Source organism: Acinonyx jubatus, chromosome A1 (assembly GCF_027475565.1).
Source record: "Acinonyx jubatus isolate Ajub_Pintada_27869175 chromosome A1, VMU_Ajub_asm_v1.0, whole genome shotgun sequence".
Classification (NCBI taxonomy): Eukaryota; Metazoa; Chordata; class Mammalia; order Carnivora; family Felidae; genus Acinonyx; species Acinonyx jubatus.
In genome coordinates this window covers 106,739,031-106,753,894 of record NC_069380.1, presented here as the reverse complement: position 1 = coordinate 106,753,894, position 14,864 = coordinate 106,739,031, and positions in this window count along the sequence as shown.

Sequence of the window (14,864 nt, the reverse complement as noted above, 5' to 3'; positions counted from 1 at the left end):
TTTAGCCAGGCGAATCTCTCACAGAGAGACTACAAATCCTTCTCCTACCCTCCTACTTTCTCTGGTTCCCAACTCAAGTCCTTCAAAATTTACTGACTCTGGACTTTCATACACTTCTCTGTTGTTCTACTCACCTCCTGAAATAACAATCCACCTCTCTTAAATTGCTATCCATTCTGTTTCCACCAGTTTCCCACATGAGTAGTGCTATGGCCAGGCCACATGTGTTCATGCTGAACAGAATTTGCTACGCTGGGAATGAGAGACATGCACATTAATACTCCATAGTGTTTTATCAGGGCACTGTAACACTAGGAAGCCAGAATCAACATTCCCTGAAACACTTGACAATGTAGATGTGATTACCAATTAATGACGGTAGGATTTAATGTCACTTCAGATATTTTTATAGAACAATGAAGTAATTACTTCTAAGTTACAAATGATAAACTTTAAGGCTATTTTCTGACAATATTCTTGCCTTTATTGGTGTTCTTTCAAACAAGAGCTAAATTTATTTATGAAATATGCTGTCTTTTAAAAAAATTTTTTTAAATGTTTATTTATTTTTGAGACAGCACAAGCAGGAGAAAGGCAGAGAGAGAGGGAGACACAGAATCAAAAGCAGGCTTCAGGCTCTGAGCTGTCAGCACAGAGCCTGACATGGGGCTCGAACTCACAAACCGCAAGATCATGACCTTAGCCAAAGTCAGACGCTTAATCAACTGAGCCACCCAGGCACTCTGCTCACTGTCTTAATATTTATCTTATTGTATACTTGAGTGAATCATATTTTCTGTTTCAGAATATACATATGAAATAAATTATAAAAATATGATAGAAACGTGGAACAGTAAATTCAAGATAATGGTTATTTATGGAGAAAGAGAGGGAAATGGGTTAGAAGAATATAGGAAGTAGAATACAGAGGGCTATGATTGCTTCTATGATATTTTATTTCTTAGGCTTCTTAGGGAATACATAGTATTCAATAAATTATTGAAGTCATTTTTTAAAACCATTTGAAGTCTCTGGAAATAATTCTAAAGATATACAGCAAGGGAAAAAACACTTCTTTAAGAAAATCTACTAAAAGTAAGAACAGCAGTAATTTGTGCCTTTGATCCACAACCCATTCCCTTCTCCCTGCTTCCTTGGCCAATGTGACAGAAATTGCAATCCAAAGAACACAGGGCTCCCTTTTGGTCAAGCACGCCATCAAAAGCTACACTGTCTTCTCAAGAGGGGCAGAACATCCACATTTCTCATTGTACCCTACAGCTACTACTTGCATAACTAAGTTCCTATTAAGTGCTGCCAAGAGTTTGTGGCCTCCCTTTTTCTGCCCAGCCCCCATGTGTGGAAAGAAATGTTACATTTATGTGTGTATGACTCTAAGAATACTGGGGCCCCAGCCCCAGCTCATTCATAGGTCTGAGGTTGCAGGCCAGGAAAGGGAAGCGAAGAAGACCAGAGTCAACCACTCCCATCCAGTGCACAGTAACAAAAGCAGGAATCACTCAGACAAAAGCATACCACTATTCCCAGCCCCAGCTCTAGCCCCTTGGCTTAGAGATTGTGCCCAGGGGAAGAGGCAGCCATAAATTAGGGAGCTCTGAAGTTCTATCCAAGAGAACTGACTATTTGAAACAAAATGTAAGCATGTTCAGGCCTGAGGGCACTCAAAAACAATGGAGGTTCTGGTGCAAGGTAATTAAGAGCAGGACAGTAGCTTCATTACAGATAGAAACTAATCCAGAGACCAGCTAGTTTACCAGGGGGAACCAGGGAAAAGAAAAGCTAAGAAGAGCCATTCTAGAGTCAGAACAAATCTCAAACACTGGCCTCAAATACTATCTCTGCAAGGGATCCTGATTAAGTAGATCAGTCTAGGGCACAATTTATACCACAGAGCCTCATTGAAAACAATGGAGCAATCACCCAGCAATTATTGGAGCTTAACAGATGGATGCAGTCAGGGAAAGAAAGAGTCAAAAAGAACCTTGTCCAAACTACTTACTGTAAGCATGCCCAAGGCTATATACTCTGGAGAGGAATGCCTGAGACCTTAAAGGGGTGGGGGAGGAGGGGGAAATAGAAAAAAATAATCCAACCAGACACTAAACAAATAAACAATAACAGTCTCCAGAGGAGGAGAGGGACCAGTACCCAGAGTTGCTAAAATGACCCAGTTTTAACCAAAATTATGAGACCTGCAAAGAAACAGAAAAATGTAACTGGTATATAGGGGGTGAAAAGGAAGCAAAGCAAACTGCCTGGAAGAGCAATCCAATGTCAGATTTAACTGACAAGCATTTCAAATTAGTGGTCGTAAATACATTTACAGAACGAAAGGAAACCATGATTAAAGAAGAGTATGAAGACAATGTCTCATCAAATAGAGAATATCAATATAGAGTTAGAGATTATAAGAAAGAATCAAATGGAGGTTTTGGAGTTGAAAAGGACAATAACTGAAATGAAAAATTCACTAGAGGTGCTCAACAGTAGATGTGAACTGGCAGAAGAATGGATTAGCAAATATGAGTTGACAGAGATTATGTAATCCAAAGAATATAGAGAAAAGAGAATGAAGAAAAACAGAGTCTCCAACGTGGGACCCAAGGAATTTAACAAGAATCCCCTACCCCTGGACAAGCAGAGCAAGACTAACTCCAATTTGTGCTACACCCACCATCTCATGTATAACCCCCACATGACCTACTTATTGCTTAAGACACTCCCCTACCCTAGTCAAGCCGCTGAGCACACCCTTACTGGAAACTGGCTCATATAGGAATACGGAACCCCTAACTGCCAAAGAATGTAAACCCCGCCTTTTGCCCGCCAAACTTGCGTGCCAATTCTGACCAGAGTGATAGGCTAGTTCAAACAGTTACTATAGGGTAAATTGTAATTCAATTGGCCACCTACCTGCGTGTGGACTGACATGACTATGCAACTTTCTGTGTGTGTTACAATCTCATTGGCCACTGGCCCCTATAAAACCGCTACGCCTCTTAACCTAGGGGTCCAAGTCCCTGCTCCGCTGTGTCGGGTATACTTGGGCCCAAGCTCGAGCTTGCAAATAAACCCTCGTGAGTTTGCATCGGTATCGGCTCCTTGGTGGTCTCTCGGGTTCGAAATCGGGGGCATTACATCCGAGAAATGTGGGACACCATTAAAATCAACAACATACACAAAATCAAGTATTTAGAAAGAGGGAAAAAAGAGGACAAAATATTTGAAGAAATAATGGCTGTACATGTCCTAAATTGAATGAAAACCTACGTATCTGAGAAGCTTATTGGAATCCAAGTAGAATGAACAGAAAGAGATCAACACAGAGACAATTCCTAATAAAAATGCAGAAAGTCAAAGATAAGAAGAAAATCTTAAAAGTTGTAAGAGAAAAATGTCTTGTCACTTACAAAGGAACTTCAATGAAATTAATCAATGATTTCTCATCAGAAACAATGGAGGTAAGAAGTGCTTAAAGGTGCTCAAAAAAACCCCCCAAAAAACCCTGTCAACCAAGAATCATAAATCCAGAAAAATCTTACTAGAGCCAAAATGCTCAAAGGAAAAAAAAAAAACCTGTCAAACAAGAAAAATCTTATTTCAAAGGTAAGAGAAAATAAAAACATTTCAGATCACTAAAAACTGAAAGCATGTGTGTTGTTAGCAGACGTGTGTTATGAGAAATACTAAAGGAAGTTTTTCAGACTGAAAGCAAGTAACCCTAGAGAGTCATTCAAACACCTAAGAAAAAACCAAAAGCACTGGTAAAGGGAGTTACATAATTATAAAAGACAGTATAAATGTATAAATGCACATTTCTTTTCCTTTCTTCTCATAATTGACTTAAAAAGTAATTGACTAAAACAATATGCATATAATAAACATTAAAAAAACCTTGTTTTTAAATGTTTGTTTACTTTTGAGAGACAGAGACAGAGTGTGAGCAGTTGAGGAGCAGAGAGGGAGGGAGACACAGAATCTGAAGCAGGCTCCAGGCTCTGTGCTGTCAGCACAGATCCCCATCAGGGCTATCACCCACGAACCAATAGATCATGACCTGAGCCAAAGTTGAATGCTTACCCAACTGAGCCACCCAAGTGCCCCTATTTATACAATAAACATTTTTTGAATAAATCACAGATGAAAAGTAGAGTACAGAGAGTACAGTCAATTATATTGTAATGATGTTGTACGGTGATGATTGGTGACTACACTTACAGTGACCATGGAGTAATGTATAGAACTGTTGATTCACTATGTCGTTCACCTGAAACTAATTAATATATCATTGCATATTAATTGTACTTCAATAAAAAAATAAAGGGTCACAACAGTGAAAAAAAATATAGGTACTCAAAGGTAAATGTTCTTTTAGTGAAAGGAAATTTTAAATGTAAATAAACATCACTTAATTTACATGATTTTAACTGATAAATCAAATCATAAAATTATATGATTAAAAAAATTACAGAATTAAAAGAACTGAAAATCCCCAATATGTATATAATCATATTGTTGGATTTATAATATACAGAAATACAGCAAAAAGGAGAAGATGAAAACAAAACTGTATTGAACTAAAGAAATGACACTACATGTTAACTCGAATCCACAGGAGCAAGTAAAAAGAACCAGAAATGGTAAATAAGATATTTATTGCTAAATAAGATATAATAAATGCTATATATAATAAGTGTGTATATATACACTACACACACACACACACACACTTGCTTTCCTTGCTCTCGTAGCTTCCTGAAAAGATCCACAATTATATAAAATAATAATTACAACAATGCATTGTTGATTTTGTGATACATAGAGATATAATATGTAAAACCACAATAAGACAAAACAGAAGAAAATGGAGTAGAGCTACACAAACTGAGCATTTATATCTCTCTTACTGGAATTAAGTTAATATAAATCTGATGAAGATTCTGGTAAGTTAAGAAGTAGCCCTACAGCAATAAATAAGAAAACAACTCAACAAAAAATTATGAAAAATCATTAAAGGAATGAAAATGTTACATTAGAAAATGATTAAGCAAAAGAAAGCAGTGAAGGAAGAATAGAGAAATGAAAAATACATGAGACGTATAGAAAACAAAAGGTAACACTGCAAATGCAAATCCAACTATATCAATAATAAAACTAAATATGCATAAATTAAACAAACCAAGCAAAAAAAAAGATCGTCCACTGGATTAAAAAAAAAAACAAGCTCTAATATATGCTGTGTCTAAGAGATGCCTGTTAGATTCAAAGGTCTAAATAGATTAAAAGTAAAAGGATAGAAAAAGATACATCATGCAAACAGCAACCATAATACAGCTAGAGTGGCTACACTACCATCAGAGAAAATAGACATTAAAACAAAAAATATTACTAGAGATAAAGACAATTGATAAAGGGTACATTTCTTTTTAAATTTTTTAAATGTTTATTTATTTTTGAGACAGAGACAGAGCATGAATGGGGAGGGTCAGAAAGAGACGGAGACACAGAATCCGAAACAGGCTCCAGGCTCTAAGCTGTCAGCACAGAGCCTGACGCAGGGCTCAAACCCACAAACCGTGAGATCATGACCTGAGCTGAAGTTGGACGCTTAACCGACTGAGCCACCCAGGCGCCCCTAAAGAGTAAATTTTTATAAAATGGTAAATCTATTAGGAATACACAGTTGAGTTATAAACCTAATCACTGAGACATGTACCCAATAACCAAAGTCATGAAGCGAACACTTGCAGAAAGGAAGGGAGAAATAAACAATTCAACAACACTAGTTGGAGACCTCAGTACTTCACTTTAATGGATAGAACAACTGTCAGAGGGACAAGGAAACGAAGACTCCTACAACACTATAAACCACCCAGACTTAATGGATATCTATAGAACCCTTCACCCAGCAACAGCAGAGTATACATGCTTTTCCAGTGCGTATGGCACATTTTCTGGGATAGACTACATGCTAAGCCATAAAACAAACCGGATAATATTCTCCAAAAATAATGAAAATTAGAAATCCATCAGAGAGAAATTTGGGGAACTCATAAAAATGGAAATGAAATAAAATACTTCTAAATAATCAGTGGGTCAAAGAAGAAATTAGAAGTGAGTTAGAAAATACTTTGAGATGAATAAAAATGAAGACATAGAATACCAAAACTTATGAAATGCAGCTATAAAAGCAGGGTTCATGGGGAAATTTATAGCTATAAATGCCTATAATAAAAAATAAGAAAAAATCCCAAATCAATAGAATAATAACCTTCCACCTTAACACACGGAAGGGAAAAGACAAACTAAACCCCCAGCAAACAGAAAGAAGGGAATAATAAAGATTAGACTAGAGATAAAAGCAAATAGAGAAGATTAGTGAAACCAAAAATTGGTTTTTTGAAAAGATCATCAAGATTGAGAAACTTTCAAAGAGTATAAACTTCCAGCTCTAATGCATAGCATCATAATTATACTTAACGATACTGTATTCTATACTTGAAAGTTGCTAAGAGTAGATCTTAAATGTTCTTACCACAAAAAAGAAAATGATAATCATATGATGGAAGTATAGCTAATACTATATTGGTGATCATTTTGCAATATATAAGTGCATCAGATCAACACATTGTATACCCTAAATTTACACAATGCTATATGTCAGTCATATCTCAATAAAGTTGGGAAAAAATGAACAAACTTTTAGTTACACTTACCAATAAGAGAAGAGAGAAAACTCAAATTATTAAAATTAGGAATGAAAGAGAAGAACAATATTACCAACCGTACAGAAATAAAAATGATTATTAAAGAATACCATGAACAATGTATGCCAATAAATTAGATAATATATTGAAATGGACAAAATTATTCAAAAGACAAAAACTACCCAAACTGATTTAAGAAGAAATAGACAAAATGAAAATATATTTAAGAAGTAAAAAGACTAAATTAGTAATTGAAAACTATCCATAAAGGAAAGTGCAAGCCCAGATGGCCTTACTGTTGAATTCTGCCTAATATTTAAACGAATACTTAATGCATTCTATGAGGCTCTAACAACCCAGACCTGACAAAGATATCATAAGAAACTACAAACCAACATCTCTTAAGAATGTAGGTGTAAAACTCCTCAACAAAAAACTAGCAAACCAAATCTAGCAATCTATAAAAAGGATTATATACCATGACCAAAGTGGGATTTATCCTAGTTATACACTTAATGGTGAAGAATGAATTCCTTCTCCCTAGTATCAGGAACAAGACAAGTATGTCCACTTTACCACTTCTATTTAACATTGTACCAAAGGTTCTAGTAAGATCAATTAGGCAATAAAATTAAATCAGTAACAACCAGATTGGAAAAGAAGAAATAAAATGACGTCATGACAGGATTGTGTGTACAAAAAATCCTAGGGAAACTTCTAAGAATTATTGCAACTAATAAATTCAACAAGATTGCAGAACAGAATCCCAATATACAAAAATTTATTATATAAATCTATACACTTACAATTTACAATACAAAGAGAAAATTAAGAAAACAATTCCAATTCTATAGTATCACAGAATAAAATATGCAGGAATAAATTTAACAAAAGAAGTGCAAAACGTATACTCTGACAACTTCAAACCACTGTTGAAAGACATTAAAGATCTAAAGAAACAGAAAGGCATCCTATATTCAGGGATCAGAAGACAGTATTGATAAGATGGCTATGATCCCAGTTTGACTTATAAATTCAGTGCAATCCTGATGAGAATGTCCTAAAGTTATTTATGGTAAACAAGTGTATCACAAGATATTGTTAAGTATTCAGTGGAGACAAACTAAAAAACTTTCTCTGGTCAAGGATATCTTGAAAAATAAGTTAACCAAAATTAAACAATGTTGTTTAAGCCAGAACTTTTTAGTAACTTTATATACTTACAAGTACTCTGACTTGGCATTTTCTTAACTTATTTAACTACAGTCACTTTTTTGGGGTGCATGTATTAACATATCAAGAGCAATTAATGTTCTCCAACACACATTTTGGGAAATGGTATCCTAAGGGATATTAATTCACTATGTTTGTCTAACTCCTCTTGTCTCCCTAGCTAACACAGCGAGGTAATCAGAAAGGAGATTCAGAAACTCAAGGCCATGCACGTAAGTACACATATCTTAGACTTTCACTGAATCAAAAACTTGAGTGTATTCATTTACTATGATCTCAATAGGATTACAGAAAAACTTCATACAAACTGCCTATCTGAAACAAACATACACATTCCTTTTCAGTGATGGTGCATTAAAATGCCTTTCATCATCTTAGAAATGACATGTACAGATATTTATGAATGATGTTAGCTCAAGGTTCACAAGGCTTCCAAACTGCCAAACTGCACCCAAGGAAGTAATTAATACAGCAAAATTCAGAGGGTTGGATTTCTACAGATCAAACAACCTGGGTTATTCAATGAATGAAGAGCAAGGACATAAAAAGAAGTGTGAGGGAGCATTTAGGCTAAAACAGACTTTAAAAATACCTTTTAAAATGGGGGAAATTAAGTAAAATGTTTAGAAATACACTAGTGATACACCCTTGGGTAATCATGTTTAAAGAAATGCAAAGAAATAATTACTACGAAAATCAGAAGTGTGGTTACCTTTACAAAGGAAAGAGGTCATGTGATTGGGATAGGGAATGTGGAAGAGCTTCTGGAGGGGCTGGTTAAACTCAATTTCCTGAACTTTGTGATGATTCACCTGTTAATAATTCATTATGGTATAATAATTCTTTAAGCTGCATATAATAATCTTTGTGTTATATTCATTATGCTACAAGTAGTTTTCTTCATCTGTGTTTTGTTTTATAAAGAAGAATGTTTTTATTAAAAAGTATGCACCAAGGAGTATACATATCCCTATTACATTCTTGCAGAAAATTGTGGGAAAAGCAATAGATCTTAGCATGCTTTCTCCTGATATTCAATACCTTCCCATGTTACCACATTAAGGCACATAACATTTCCACATTCACCAAAAGACATGTGCGTATACCGCTCTGAGGACACTGCTTTCTTGCTTTTGTTCTTCACACATAGAACTAAAGTATTCCTATATTGTGAAACTTAAAAAAAAAACTGTTCTAAATAGTTCTTTATGGAAGTCATCAAAATTTATTACAAGGCTACACATTTCTTCAGTACAAGACATTCATAATACACTCCTCATGAGGTATGCAATTCAATTTTACCTTGTAAAATAATTAAATTGAATTTCTGACACTGTGAATAATTAAGTACTACGAGATGAAAGGACAAATGATTCAACAGTTGACTGGGATGATTTAAAATATCACCAACACTGAAAAATGTGTTGCAAAATATTAAAAAACAAACACATTGTTATGATACTCATTATAATAAAATGTGACTTGATCTAAATACTATCATACATACTCAAAAATTGTTAACATTAAGTTCTGTTAAGTCCAATGAACACAGGGCTTAAATCACAGGAACTGAAGAGAAATAAATAAAATATGCTAAACTACGAAACACATAATTACCAAACTTCTTGCTAGTTCTTAGATATATATGATGTGACCATATCATTCACATATCATATTAAATATGTGAATATTTAATATGATTAAATATTTACCATCTAAATTCAACCTCAAGTCTCTATTATCCCTACTAGAATGCAGGCTGAAATGCGATAATGTGAAAGTCATTCCCTTCTACTAGAAAATTTTCAATAACCAGCGGAACTCTTTAGTAATGAAACCTAGGGGTACCTGGGTGGCTCAGTCAGTTAAGCCATGGACTCCCGCTCAGGTCATGATCTCGTATTCTGGAGTTTCAGCCCCACGTGGGGCTCTCTGCTATCATCATGCAGAGCCTGGTTCAGATCCTGTCTCCCTCTCGCTGCCTTCCCCCTGCCCATGCTCTTTCTCTCTCTCTGTCTCAAAAATAAACATTAAAAAATATAAAATGAAAACTACATCGAGAAGAGTAACACACTAGCCTATTAAGATTATATTATATATTAGCTATAGAATTTAACCTTCTAGTCATTGACAAACAAGAGGCAGAGGACAGAAAGGAAATAGGGGAGGGGAGAGGAAGAGGTGATATTAAGCAACATAGCCTGGAGCAGGAAACACTGTGTTAGGATGACCTAAGCAAGGTACATTAAAGAAAGCTCTGGATTAGGACCACATTGTATGACTGCAAGAGTTCTCATTCATATTGTAATCTATGTAACTGGTATTTGTTGGAGAAATTCTATTGACGTTTGAGACAGAACACTGGGGTCATGCCCTGGAAGGCAAATTTGGAAAGGATGGCATTGTGCTAGTTTGGTAAAGGGAAGAAGAGAAGGTAGATAGGAGGTTACAAAGACAAACTTCCTCTCTTTGCCTATGTCACAAGGCAGCAGTGGACCTCCTTCCATCCCTTGCCATTTCCGTAAGTGCACTCTCTTAGTAGTATCTGCAATAAAGGGCTTAGTTTCATAAAAAATTATTGTCTCTCACTCCTGGAAAAGCATTTAGGAATCCTGAGATCTGGAACATTTAATCAACAAGAAACTCTTCAGAACTCAACGGTTAACTGAAGCATGCCTATAAAAGAAAAGGTAACCACAAAGACATCTGCTTTTGGCTTGGAGATGTGGCTTGCAGAAGGCCAATGCTCCCATTGAGAATAATTAGAAAAACTGGACAAAAGACAGAAATGAACTATTTGAAGGAATCACACTGATAATGAATCAGCCAGGACATGAAGGTCTACACTGCAGAAAGATGAGAAGCAAGTTGATAGAAGAACAATTTCCTTCATGCCACTTTTCCTCTTGGGGGATGTGGCAGTACTCAGAAACATGTATCAGGCTTATGAAACAAAGGTGAAAGAGAAGTCATTAGAATTTTTAAACAAACTCAGGAACAGACAGAGAGAATTTGAGGCTTGAGGCTACTAAAGGAGGCAAGATGCGGGGCCAGCATGTAAGGCAGACAATATTCCTGGGACATAAGGACACAGAAGAGTGTAACCAATATGGAACACTAGTCATCATACAGGCTTGTACTGATGTGGGGCAAAAGGCTAACAGGCAGAGCTAAAAGTAGTTAAGAAGCACAGTGAAACTTTTTATAAGCTCAAGTATTGGAGATATGAATATTAGAGTTAATGGCTTATAGAAAAAAAGGTCCTTAGGAAGCACCCTAGGCACTTAGTTGGAGCCTTGGAGGGCTTCACCCTGGGGGTCAGGGAAGAAACTCGAAGACCCATACGAAGACTGCAAAAGAGCTTCAAGTTGGCTTGGGTTCTCAATGAGTTGAGATAACATGCCCCTCTGCCACTAGCAAGAGGATAAAATAAATTTCCCAGGAGGAAGAAACATCATCCAGAGCCTCAAAATGTGTATATGCAATGCCCAAATTTATTCAAACATACCCCATGCAGTAAGAAGCAGGACCAAGAAACAAAAGAGATAAATAGAAAAAGATACACGGTTGACCCAAATATTGGAGTTACGAGTCACTGACTTTAAGAACATTGTGATTATTAATGTATTCAAGAAAATAAATTACAAGATTTCAAATGGAAACTGCAGAACAGAAAAACACAATGACTAAAATTTAAAACTCAATTTAGTGGGTTTAGGCATATGGAACTCAACTCAAGAGACAAAAATTGTGTGATCTGGGAAAAAGGTCAGTAGAAAATATCAAAATTTGTGAACTGGATAAAAGAAAATAAAAACAGAGCATTGAAGACATATAGAGTATGATACATGGGGTGCCTGAGTGGATCAGTGGGTAAAGCAGCTGACTCTTGATTTCAGCTCAGGTCATGATCTCACTGTTCATGAGTTTGAGCCCACATTGGGCTCTGTGCTGACAGCATGGTGCCTGCTTGGGATTTTCTCTCTCTCCCTCTGTCTCTGCCCCTCCCCCTTTCCCATTCACGTTCCCTTTCTCTCTCAAAATAAATAAACACTTCAAAAAATACAGAATATGATACAAACTTTTAATAAGATGTAATTGTAGTCTACATGGGAGGAGTGAGAGAATGGAGAAAGAGCAGTAAGTGAAGAGACTTTGGCTGAGATTTTTCCAAAGTTGTAAAAAGACATTAAGTGAGATATTTAAGAAGCAGTATGGCCTCATGCAGTAGCTTATATAACAACAAAGAAAACCCACTTAGGTACCTCATAATAAAACTGCTGAACATTAAAAATTAAGTCAGTGTTGGGGCACCTGGTTGGCTCAGTCGGTTGAGTGTCCGACTTCGGCTCAGGTCATGATCTCACGGTCCGTGAGTTCAAGCCCCGCGTTGGGCTCTGTGCTGACCGCTCAGAGCCTGGAGCCTGTTTCAGATTCTATGTCTCCCTCTCTCTCTGATCCTCCCCTGTTCATGCTCTGTCTCTCTCTGTCTCAAAAATAAGTAAACGTTAAAAAAAAAATTAAAAAAATAAAATTAAGTCAGTGTTAAAACCAGCCACAGAATAAAAGACACATTTCCTTCAACAGAAATGATGGAAGCCACAGGATATGGTGGGATTTCTCTAAAGTCCAGAAGGGGAATAAAAAGCAAAAATGTCTTTTAAAAGTGAAGGAGGAATGAAGACATTTCCAGAAAGAAAAAAAAAATAGAGAGCTTGTCAAGAGCAGAAATGTACTAAAAGAAATACTAAAGGGAGTTCTTCAGGGAGAAGAGAACTGGTTCTGATCCAAGATGGAAATATAAAATTGTAGGAAGAGATGAAGACCAAAAGAATGGGCACATTTATGCATAAATCTAAAGGAATATTGATCACATAAAACAAGAGTAATATTTGGTAGGATTTAAGAAATATATATAGAGGGGCACCTGGGTGGCTCAGTCAGTTAAGCGTCTGACTTCAGCTCAGGTAATGATCTCACGGTTTCTAAGTTTGAGCCCCATGTTGGGCTCTGTGCTAACAGTTCAGAGCCTGGAGCTGCTTCAGATTCTGTGTCTCCCTCTCTCTCTGCCCCTCCCCTGCTCATGCTCTATCTCTCAAAAATAAACAAACATTAAAAAAAATTTTTTTTAAAGTTTAAAAAATATATGTAGAATTAAAAGTACATACAATAAAAAATTTTAAAGTGTATAGTAGTAAATGGTGATAGAAGGATCTGAAGCTCTAGTATTTTCTAGGATGTGGTAAAAGTATTAATTTCTATTAGGTTCTAAGTTAAGGATGAATTATCTATATTCGATTCTAAAGTTAAGGATTCATGGTATAACCTCTAGTGTAAAAAAAAGAAGAAAAAAGAATAAATGTAAAGCCAATGAATAGTAAAAGAATGGATAACAAGAAAGGGAAATTAACAAAAATGTAATAAAAGCAAGGTCAAAAAGGAATCATAAAAGGAACTTGCAGGGGTGCCTGAGTGGCTCAACCGGCTAAGCGTCCGACTTTAGCTCAGGTCATGATCTCACGGTTCATGAGTTCGAGCCCCGCGTCAGGCTCTGTGCTGACAGCTTGGAGCCTGGAGCCCGCTTCAGATTCTGTCTCCCTCTGTCTGCCCCTCTGCTGCTTGCACTCTGTCTCTCACATTGTCTCAAAAGTAAATAAACATTTAAAAAAATTAAAAAAAAAAAAAGGAACATGTGAAGGTAGAACAGAAATCAAATTATTAGACAACAGACATATAGCAAAAATATACAGGAAGTACATCAATTGTAAATGATCTGAAAGCTTTGATTAAAAGACTTTTCAGACAAGCAAAATATACACATCACAGACATTAACTTAAGAAGCCAAAAGGAAGCTGTTGTAGCATTTGTAAAAATAAAGAAACAACAGGCATTTCTGGAAATAAATAAATAAAAGAATCCTTTCATAATGATAACAGGGCCAAACCACCAGGAAGATGCAATAATTCTAAATTTCAAAACACAAAAGGTAAATTGTACCATAAAAAAACCTGATAGAACTAAAATCAGAAATAGACAAATACACATATAAAAGGAATTTTAGCACATCTATCTCATAAAGTAATAGAACAAGACAAACACTGCTAAAGATAAAATCAGTTTGAATAAGATTAACAAATGTGACCTTTACAACTGACATATATGAAACATTATGCTTGATAATAAAGGAATAGACATGATTTCCAAGTATGTTTGGAAAGCTTGCCAATACCAATAATATCCTGGGCCATAGGAAAAATTGTCACAGTTTTAAATAATTGAAATAATTCAGAGTGTTCTGACCATTGTGGAATGAAGCTAAAATTAATACCAAAAAAAATCTAAAAATCTTCTAAATACTTCTACATTATTCAAAATAATTCTAAATCACACTTTAGAATTATTAGGTCAAAGAGGAAATTGTAATAAAAATTAGAAAATATTTTAAACTGAACAATGATGAGAATATTTCATATTAGTTTTTGTGGGGTAGGGCAAATACTATGCTTAGAAAAAAATTTATGTCACCAAGTGTATAGAGGAGAAAAAGCCTAAAAATCAATTATTTAAGTATCTGATATGAAGACGTTTGAAAGGAAACAAATTTGATTCAAAGAAATTAAAAGGAAGGCGATAATGCGAAGAGCAGAAATGAATAAAATAGAAAAAATGCACAAATGAAAAATTCAACAAAAACACAAGGTTTTTTTTTTTTTTTTTGCAAAAGACTAATGAAATTGATATTACTAGTAACACTCAAAAGAGAACAAAAGAACACACATATTACCAAAATCAGGATTGAAAAAGAGGGCATCATTACAGATCCTGTAAACATTAAAAGGATCACAAGAAGATTTTTTCTTTAACTTTATCCACAAAATTTAAAAATTCACATGAAAAGGACA